The following is a 10740-nucleotide window of genomic DNA, read 5'->3' on the forward strand; positions in this document are numbered from 1 at the left end:
ATAGACATCGGCTGTTAACCGATGTCAAAGACTGATAACATTTAACATCACACGCGAAGACATCGGTTCAGATTTTTTTTAACATCGGTTCTGAACCGATGTCTGATCCCATATTTCTAGTAGTGATAGCTTCCACGTATAACGACTTATTTCGTAGCGATTTCTTTTTTTTCGCTTATAATCCTATAACCAATTCCATTCCTTCTCTTGATCACAGAAACACCTTGATATATTATTTATTTAACGTAGTATTCCCGGTTCTACGCCATTCTTTACGGATACGAAAACACGTAGTATATTCGTAAATCTTCGAATTCCGTCGGCTTTTACATTCACTTATTTTCCTCGATAAACAAGAATATGATCTCGGATTCTCAAAATTCCACTATTCATTTTATGATGATCCCCATACGTATTACTTAATCAACTCAAGTTACTATTCACATAAGTTTTAAAATATTACAAAAATCAGGTTCTTACATCAATGTTATCACATAGAACTCGCGGTGTACATGGCATAGGCACGCATAGTTCACATAGTAAATTGAACAACCAATTAAGTTCAGCCACTGTACATGCAATACCATAATATGCAGCCTCGGTGGATGAACGTGCTACATCACATTATTTTTTTGAACACCAACTAATGGGAGAGTTTTCATGATAAATATTGTATCCAGTAGTAGATGTGTGATCAGATGGGTTTCCAGCCCAATCAGAATCAGAGTATACAACTAAAGCATTATTGGACTTATTACTAAGCATTAAACCGATCATAAAAGTACTCTTGAGATAGCACATGATCCTCTTAACAGCCTTCCAGTGTTGTGCTTGGGGAGAGTGCATAAATTGTGAAAGTTTATTGACATCATAACCCAAGTCTGGACGAGTAAAGGACATGTATTGCGACTTACCCAAGATGCGCCTATATTCAATAATAGGTGCATTGTTGTCAAAAATAAGAGGAATGGAAGCAGACATAAGTGTTGACCCTCCATTGTAATCCAGTATCTTGGCTTCTGCAAGTAAATCATTAATGTAATTGGCCTGTGATAAAATAATGTTACCCTCATTATGTAATATTTCAACACCGAGGAAATGATTTAAAGGGCCTAGATTTTTGATAGAGAAGCGTGATGCCAGAACACGAATAATCAGTTGGATCACAGAGATGACCCTGTAATAACAATGTCATCGACATAAACCAACACATTTACTGTAAAAGTGGGAGTATGTATAATAAACAAAGATATGTCAGAATGTGATCTAATAAACCTCGTGGATAGCAGATAGTTTTTCAATTTCGTAGACCAAGCCCGGGGAGATTGTCGAAACCCGTAAATCGGTCGTTTGAGACTTATTGCAAATGTGATGTGCAGAGATTTCCAGGCTGTGTGAGCATCTAGTGCAGTAGCAACGGTTGATGCAAGAGTGAGATCTACTGAGGCTAGAAGTGCGTTATGAATGAGTTTATCTTGACGAAACCGTAATCGATATTCTGCTTTATCAGTAATTGTGGTAGGTGGAGCGGGTAGATATCCATCAAGATGGATGTAAAGATCATAGCCATGAAGAAAGAGCTCACTGCACCTTCTAGGTTGTAAATTTTTGACTTCCGAGAAGTTTAATCGGTAGTTGCAATGAAGGATTAAATTGAACAAACTGTGTTTTGGATGATACAGTAGATGTGTTTGGAGAGTTCCATAGTCAAACAGGTTTGCGAACTTGGAAGATTAGAAGAACAAAATTATTTTGGCGATTAGTCCTTCAGAGGCTCTGATACCATAATAGGTTTTGTACTTTATTGATATAAACATTGAGTGTACATCAATATATATACAACACATCAAATATTGACTAACTATACAAGGAATAATCCTTATCTATTATTTAAGATACATTCTTAATACAAACTTATCTTTGTTATAACAAACCAAACTATTAGTTATCATGGTAAGTGATTTGGATCACTTCTGCATTACCGGGCCTTCAACATATTCAGTAATACGTGCCTTATTAGGTTGGTTAACACCTCGTATAAAATATAAAAGACTCCCTCCATCTCATTTTAATTGTCATATTTGATCCAGTCAAATTGACTTAAGTTTAACGGGAGTTTATTAATATTTTATAATTGAATAAAATAAAAAATTACCTCATCGAAAAGTAGATTTAATCTATTTTAGCATAATATTTTTAGTTTTTTGAAATAATATAAGAGTAATGTAATCTTTGATGAAAAAATTGGTCAATTTGATTTTTATAAAAGGAAATGTGAAAAATAAACTGGGAGGGAGTATAAATATAAAATATGAGCATCTCTTTCCAAAATTTAGAAAATTGGCCATATATTTTTATTTTAGTTTCTTAAAAAATGAAAGCACACAAACCTTGGAAGACTCCCACACGGGCAGGCACCACCAAATTCTAATAGTGTATGTATATATACATCAATGTCGTACATAATTCCCATCACTGTTTCACACCATCACGATTCACGACAACTAAAAGCATGCTATATTTATATTAAAATAATATTAGTTTAACAAAATATTTACAGTTAATACAAATAAAAATATTAAGATTACATTGCAATTAATATTATCCTCACATGTAAAATTTAATTTACGAAAGTAATGTAGAACAAATTCTTACTAAATGATGTACTTAAAATACTTGGGGAAATTGAAAATATAATTAAAAATATAAACATGTGTATATTAGGGAATTTATCCACATAGTACACTTATACGGTGCATGCATTGTCACCCCTATTAAACTCATGAATTTTTGTATGAAATATTAATATTATTCGATATATATTAATTTTTAAATAAATATATGAGAATCATTCAATATAATATAAACAATATTTTCAAATTTAATATTTTAATTATCGAAAATTTGAAACTGTCAATAGCATAATAAAAAAAGCTTTATGAGTTTCATCAATTTCAATAAATAAATATTTATTAAATTTTTTAATTTATTATCTTTTGTAATATATTCCCTTCAATTGTAAATAAATATTTATTTAAAAAAATAATATTACATATTTTAATATTATCCCGTTCATCGTACTGTTTAGAGGCTAGCAGTAACAGAATAATGAAACTTAAACATAAAATAGAAATTTCGGGATACTTGGAATGCCGCTTTAGCCGTTTGCATGTAAAAATTGTGTGGACAAAAGACATGTTGAGCACCGACTTCGGTGGGGGGCAAGATTCGCTCAACCAGTAAGGTCCTTACTGGTGATAAAATCAAAATAATTAAAATTTACGGGATGCCTTATAATAATTGTAACATGAATTTGTCATTTTATTCAATATTTTTTAATTTTAGGAAAAATGAATTTTTTTATCACCCAACTTATTTTGTATTTAGAAATTTACCACTCAACTATAATTTTTTTTGTATTACTCAATAATGTTAGTTTCAGATTTTTTTTAGTCACTAACGTTAGGTTCGGATTTGATTATTAATATTTTGTCAATTTTTTATAGCATTATTAAAATATAGTAATAACTAGTATAAAAAATGTACACATATTGTTTTAAACATCTGGTCAGAACAGATGTATATACATTGTAAACAACGTATAAAATCAGTTCATATATGTCTATTACTTTTTAGGTGGGATACTAAACTCAAAACCAAAATATTAGGAAGAGGCATCACAATCCGTACTAAAATTATTGGGAAACAAAAAAATAAAAAATACAATACAATCAAATTAGCAAACTGATCATAAAGTACTAAAAACATTAAAAAATTACATATCAATATTTTACCAAACGACACTTTCAAAAACCCAATGAAATCACTAACCAAAACTCCTTCGTGCAACTCTTATCGACCCAAAATCAAAACTATAAACTCATCCATTCTAACAGAATCGTGAAACAAGTATATATATAAACACAAAAATAGAATAGTGTTGTAGTAAAGTGAATCTCGTATTAAATCAAAAAACTATCACAAGATATTTTTCTTACAAACATAGTTTTATAACCTTTTTTAAGATTTTCTTTTTGTATATAAAAATTTAAACGTTAAATTATTATTTAGAAGAAAAAAATTTAAAATAATTTATGAAACTACATCTTGTAGGAGTCTTAAAATGCGTGTCAAACTCTCAACACCCAAGGTAAACGTCTTGGGGGATATATGGTGTACTATGTTTTAATAATGCTACAAAAAATTGACATAATGCTAATAATCAAATCCGAACCTAACGTTAGTGACTAAAAAAAATATGAACTTAAAATTAGTGAGTAAAAGAAAAAAAAAATTATAGTTGAATGTTAAGTTCCTAAAAACACTATAAGTTGGGTGGAAAAAAATTCATTTTCCCTTAATTTTAGATCATTTGTTTATACTTTTAAAACTTTAATTTGTTGGTAATTATTCTATTATTCATTTGTTATTTTTACAGATGAATATGGTTAATTTTAGTATGATATATTATTATAATTTTATCTTTCAACTTTTATATTTTTTATTTACTTTATATATCTCCATTTTTAATTATAATATTGTGTTGACATGTTATTAAATGTTTATTTAACTTATTTATTTTTTACTTATATTAATATTTTAGATAATTGTATATTATAAATCTATATTATAATGTAATAACCCGAATGAGATATATTTTGGTTCAACGGTTATCCCCTATTTTGATTTATAAAAATAAATAGTGTTATATACATTTTAAACTACTAAATTGTGAAACTAATAAATATAGTCTTCTTATCCCGCTAAAATACGACCCAAACTTATCATATTAAATTACGACCACATTTTCTTCCTAATTCTTTAATTATTTTTATTATAAATTTATAATTATTATATATTTATATAAATATACTAAAATTATTATGTAATTGGATAAACAAAATTTTAAAATTATTTGAATATTAACGACTCGTGCATCGCAAGGAATTTAAGATAGTATTTTAGAAATGATTAGAATGAGTACTATTCCGCTAGAAATATCTTTATCATGAAAACTAGAAATTAAAATAAAAAAAATCTAAATTACGTCGAAATATAGCACATATGATATGCAAATCGATCGTTGGGAGATGGAGAAAAATACAGTGAAGTCGGATTTAAAAAAAAACTTATTGTTAGACGGGAAAAATCAAATTAAGAACGAAAGGGAAAAACTGAGATTCTATGTAATAGGGTGTAGTTTAACTCTGTGTGCTGCCCTAGGGTGGTCATTAGATTAAATTGATCTAAGTGTATAGATTAGTTTCCGGTTTTTATTTTAAACTTTATTTTCATTTGAACAATTGAATATCATTATAACGAGAAATTCATTTTGTCACGGGTGTTTATAGATGATGTGGCGTGAATCTCTCAGGCTTTGTTTCTTCGACTTCATTTTGTCACGGGTATTTATAGAGTTTTGGAGACCTCGACAAGCCAAGTTCACTCAGAGACCTCGTCAAGTCAAAGAGACTTGTAGAGAACTAAGAGATCTCGATAAGCCATTATACTTATCGAGATGTCGGTTCTCTATACAACAAACTAGACATCTCGATATGAACCTCAAGTACAGAATACAGAAAAGTTATATATTCAAGATTATCAATCAACAAACGATCTAATCACTTATATTGTAAAGTCTACAAAAGCATCTTGATGAATGGAAGATCAAGGACCAAGATTAACTGACAAAAGAAAGTTATATACCTAAACGATTTGCAAAGATTCACTAAGCCAGAAATGGAAAGTTTTAGAGATAACTTAAGGTAGGGTTTAGTACATCTTATTGCATGTTGTGTAAACATGTGTTTACTAATCTTTAAAGTAAACACTGATCCTTTGTTTTAGAAGTAACAAACAGATCTAGATTTTCTTGTAACTCTCTCAAGAAAAAAACTGAGTTCTTTACTTACAAAGAACCTAGGAGTGTAGCAAGACATACTTAAATTTAATACAAAGTTAAGTGAGTTTTGAAAATACTGTGTTTATTGTGCATGTTCTGTTTATTCTGTAAAACACAATATCTCTACAAATTAGACAACTTTGTTCACCATTCCAAATAGTTGTAAAAAGAGTTAAAAATATCCAAAACATATTCATCCCCCTCTGTGTTGTATTCAATATCTAACAAGTGGTATCATAGCTAAATTTGAAAGTAAGCAGATCAAGATCTTGGAAGAATGAATACACAAAAGATAAGCAGTATAAAGATACACTACAAGAAAAACAGGCTGAGACAACGGTTTTAAACCGTTGTCTAATACCCCTACATACCATTGGGTATTGAGGCGTCGTCTGATACGCATATCAGAAAACGGTACCCATCTGTTGTATGTCTTCATCCAAGACAACATCAAGTGCATATAAAACTGTTGTTTGAAGGTTGGTATATACAATGGTTTAATTTAATGGACTATTGTAAGACTTGTACTTAGTCAAGTATTTATTAAGTAATTATTAATGGTTAATCTCTCTTAACACAACGGTTTTTACAAAATAATGTGTTGTCTTGGATTAGTATAGTCAATAGTATCTAAAATCCAATCCATTATCTAAAATAAATGAACACAACAGTTCTGTTATCTAGAAAAAATATTTGAATGCTCCTACTAAAATATTTTAGATTTATTAAACTGTTGGGTGGAACATATTATTACAAGTTTTTGACACAGAGAAAGCATTGTCAAAAAGATTTTGTTACAACTTTTTTCTACCAAGAAAACATGTATTAATTACATTGTACAACAGTTTAGAAAACTAAAAACTGGAATGTCATATTTTATACACAACGGTTTGACAATTTCATACGCAGCATTTACAAAAGTGTTCTGAAATAAAATAACACAGTTCTCAATAGCTAATTTCCTCACACAACTATCCTCTCATCTCCTAGCTTCCCTGGTCAACGCCAAAACTATTAATGATATTAATATAAGCTCACAGGATGGCCATGCACATTGCGATACTGCACCGTCCATGCACCAAGAGTGTTTGTGCCATAATATCAATCATACATAGTGAAGAGATAAATTGACCTGGTACACATGGAAGAAAGAAAGTGAAATCATATTAAGATACATTATTTTATAAACATCTTGGCGATGATTAATGAACTAAAAGGTAAGCAAAAACTATGGGCAATACCAAATGTATAGTTGGTTGGCCAGGCCTTGGAGCATATAAGGAGTACATTGTGCAGACAAGATTAATAAGATTTCTAAATGCTCTACAGTTCAAGAAGATTGATGACGGTATTCATGTCTTTATCATCCAGATTGTACAGTTCAACCCACATATTCATAAGAGCAGGGTCCTGACTCGTGGCTATAAAAATTGCAGAGACTATGTTTACTCATATGTTAAAAAAATGATTAAATCCTGTTTAAGAAAATAGCAAATTAAAATAATATATATCACTATATCAGTACATCACATGTCGATAGAACTTTTGAAAATTTCACTTCATTTATCTAATAACTTCATAATGGCCTAATGTAGACTTGCTCTTATCTATTTATATTTTGCACATCCTGGTATACTTCATAATATAGATTACAGAAGTTATATTATGAAAGGTAAAATACAAAACATCAATACGAAACTTTGATTTATTCACTAGACAATTGATCAAGATAAGAAAGTCACCGTGAAAGGTAAAATACATACTGGCAATTAAAACAGTGATATTAATATATTTTTGTAATGGGTGAAGAAATTGTTTTATCAAACAATAAAGTTTTATTCTTAAAGCATCATCCAATCAAAAAAAAATCTAGAACTGATTGTTATTGTATTTAAAATTGTAGGTTGAAAATCTTAATTTATCACTACAACACTGCCTCCTCCAGTTATTTCATAGTTCAACATGGTACATAACTAGCTAAATAATTTACAAGCAATTTCTAAAAGAGGAAGTATTTATGCAGTAAAAAAACTCTGTCAGAGGATGACAAGCATGCAGCGAAGTAAGTTTTCTCATATCAGGTAATCTCATTACGTAAAATTTTAAAACATCGCCCAATCCTGGCATTAACCAGAATGATAAGCATACCGGAATCATACAAATTTGAACTATAGAAAAATGATGGATCTCATAGAAGCCTCAAGTATAAAATAACACGAGGAATAAGCTCAACACACTGATTTGAATCCTAAATCACTAATGCATAATTTTATTTTAAAAACACATTAATTGAGAATGCAAATATATATCTATTAGTGAAAAATGTAATGTTAATGAAAAGAGAACATACATCCGAGTTTATGCTCAGCTGCAGCATGGCCAAGAAGAGTCCCTGTTTCAAACCTATGCATTAAAGCAAGGTGAAAGACAGCTGTTTGTGTGTCGCTCTTCCAATCACCATGATACCTAACAAAGAAAACACAAAATATAATCAACCTAGTATAAAACTAAAAGTATAAAAGTATAAATAAACAATCCAAGACTATCAACTATTTATCCCCTAACCTATTATACTGCCCGGGGTATCCACCAACAATTTCCACAAGCTGATTTAACAAGCTCTTCAACACATCAATCTGAGCCGGCACCTTATCTACAACCTCTAGAAAACAACAAATATATACATAAATATATAAAAACATAGATTAATACAAACAATAAAATCAAGATAAACAGAGATTAATACGAACAATTAACGCATCAAACACCTTCTCTTGATCTGGCCCATTAGCATTCACACCAAATCACAATGACACACACATACTGCATCATAATAACACATCAATTAACACAAAACCTAATAATCATATATGAAACTCAAATTTTTAAAATTTAAAATGTGAAAAATCAAAACATAAACGAATTAGTCCAATTCTTATGGGCTAATCTTTTCACCTCTTTCCGTAACTTTTCATCTTTCGCCGACACCGCAATCTATAGACGTGTGTGTTTTTATTCGGTAGAAGATAGATGCAAACCTATCTAAGTAGGGTGAGAGAGAGAGAGAGAGAGAGAGAATTAATATTCTTATATCCTTCTGTGTTTTGTGTTGAAGAAGATAAATGGGGGAGAGGGAAAGTGAATTTCACGGACGCGGGGATCGAAAACAAAAGGGAGGAAATAAAAATTGGGGGGGGGGGAACGAATTAGAATAAAAAAATTGGGTATAATTGCAATTGTACTTATAAAAGATTTATATAAATGTTTGAAAAATTTTCACTTCATTATTTAAATAAAATAGATTAGATAAATTTGAATTTTTTTGATAATTTTTCCACAAGACTAGAATCGGTATCTTACTCTTTTTAGTACTCCCTTTAATAATTTTATTAGAATTAATTATTTTTAAAAATAAATAAATAATTAATTTTTATTTTATTTAAAAATTAAAAAAATGTTTATTATTAGCATACGCTAACAATTATGGCGGTGTAGTGTAGCATCTTTTGCAACTTGAGTGACATTTATCCTAAAAAATATTCATTTCATGTAATTTTTTATTTACTTTTAAAATAATTAAATATAAATATTTATATAAACATTTACAGATCATTAGTTCTAAAATAATAGGTCATAAACTACGTTAAATAGTAATACTAATTTGTGATGGACAATGGTTTCATAGAAATAATACAAAATTGTTGTACTTGTAGTATTTTTACAACAGTTTAGAACAAATGATTTAGAAGACGTTGTATGAGTTTCCGTTCTACAACGGTTCAGTGAGAATAAGTTGTCGTATGTAAACAAACGACGGATTACGTCGTAAAATCCGTTGTTTGATTAATTTTCAGACAATCGTAAACGAGTCTCATGTAAATATTAGTCGATTTACAGATTTTTTTTATAAAATCATTCAAGATAAGTTTGAATTTTGTCAAGTTTTTCATTTGACTAAAATCTACCTACCTTAATATCCGTACGGTTGGATCGTTCAAAAAATCATTAAAAAAAATATTTTATTGATCGGGAACGAATCCCATTACAGGGAATAGTACTTTTACTGAAATTTCCTTATAAAGTCATGCAAGATAAGTTTAATATTTTTTATAATTTTTTCATATTACTAAAATCCATATACTTTAACATCCTTACGGTTGGGTCGTCTAAAAAATAATTTTGTTATTCGGGAAAGAATCTCGTTGAGGGTAATAGTACTTTTACCAAATTTTCCTTATAAAGTCATGCAAGATAAGTTTTAATTTTTTTTATAATTTTTTCATATGACTAAAATCTATAGACTTTAACATCCGTATGGTTGGATCGTCTAAAAAATAATTGTAAAAAACAATTTTTTTATTCAGGAAAGAATCTCGTTGAGGGTAATAGTACTTTTACCGAAATTTCCTTATAAAGTCATGCAAGATAAGTTTAATTTGTTTTATAATTTTTTCATTTGACTAAAATCTATATACTTTAACATTTGTACGGTTGGATCGTCTAAAAAATAATTTTAAAAAATAATTTTGTTATTCGGGAAAGAATCTCGTTGAGGGTAATAGTACTTTTACCGAAATTTTCTTATAAAATCATTCAATATAAGTTTGAATTTTTTTTATAATTTTTTCATATGACTAAAATATATATACTTTAACATCTGTACGGTTGGATCGTTCAAAAAATCATTTAAAAAAAATTATTTTGTTGAACGGAAAAAAATCTCATTATTGGGAATAATACTTTTACTGGATTTTCCTTATAAAATCATGCAAGATAAGTTTTATTTTTTTGTAATTTTTTCACATGACTAAAATTAATATAATTTAACAGTAGTACGG

General features: G+C 29.1%; 1 long non-coding RNA gene across 2 annotated transcripts; it reads right to left on the reverse strand.

The window, feature by feature from the left end:
* Positions 1-6695: 6695 nt before the first annotated feature.
* On the reverse strand, positions 6696-8990 carry LOC141719846 (uncharacterized). 2 transcript variants are annotated; one of them, XR_012574176.1, is made up of 5 exons: positions 8858-8990; positions 8671-8725; positions 8468-8564; positions 8253-8368; positions 6696-7034 (listed from the first exon to the last, which is right to left on the reverse strand). It is a non-coding gene; the product is annotated as an uncharacterized LOC141719846 (long non-coding RNA). The 2 variants fall into 2 exon arrangements; XR_012574177.1 differs by having other exon boundaries at positions 8653-8725.
* Between the last annotated feature and the right edge of the window lie 1750 nt (positions 8991-10740).

Source organism: Apium graveolens, chromosome 1 (genome assembly GCF_009905375.1).
Source record: "Apium graveolens cultivar Ventura chromosome 1, ASM990537v1, whole genome shotgun sequence".
NCBI lineage: Eukaryota > Viridiplantae > Streptophyta > Magnoliopsida > Apiales > Apiaceae > Apium > Apium graveolens.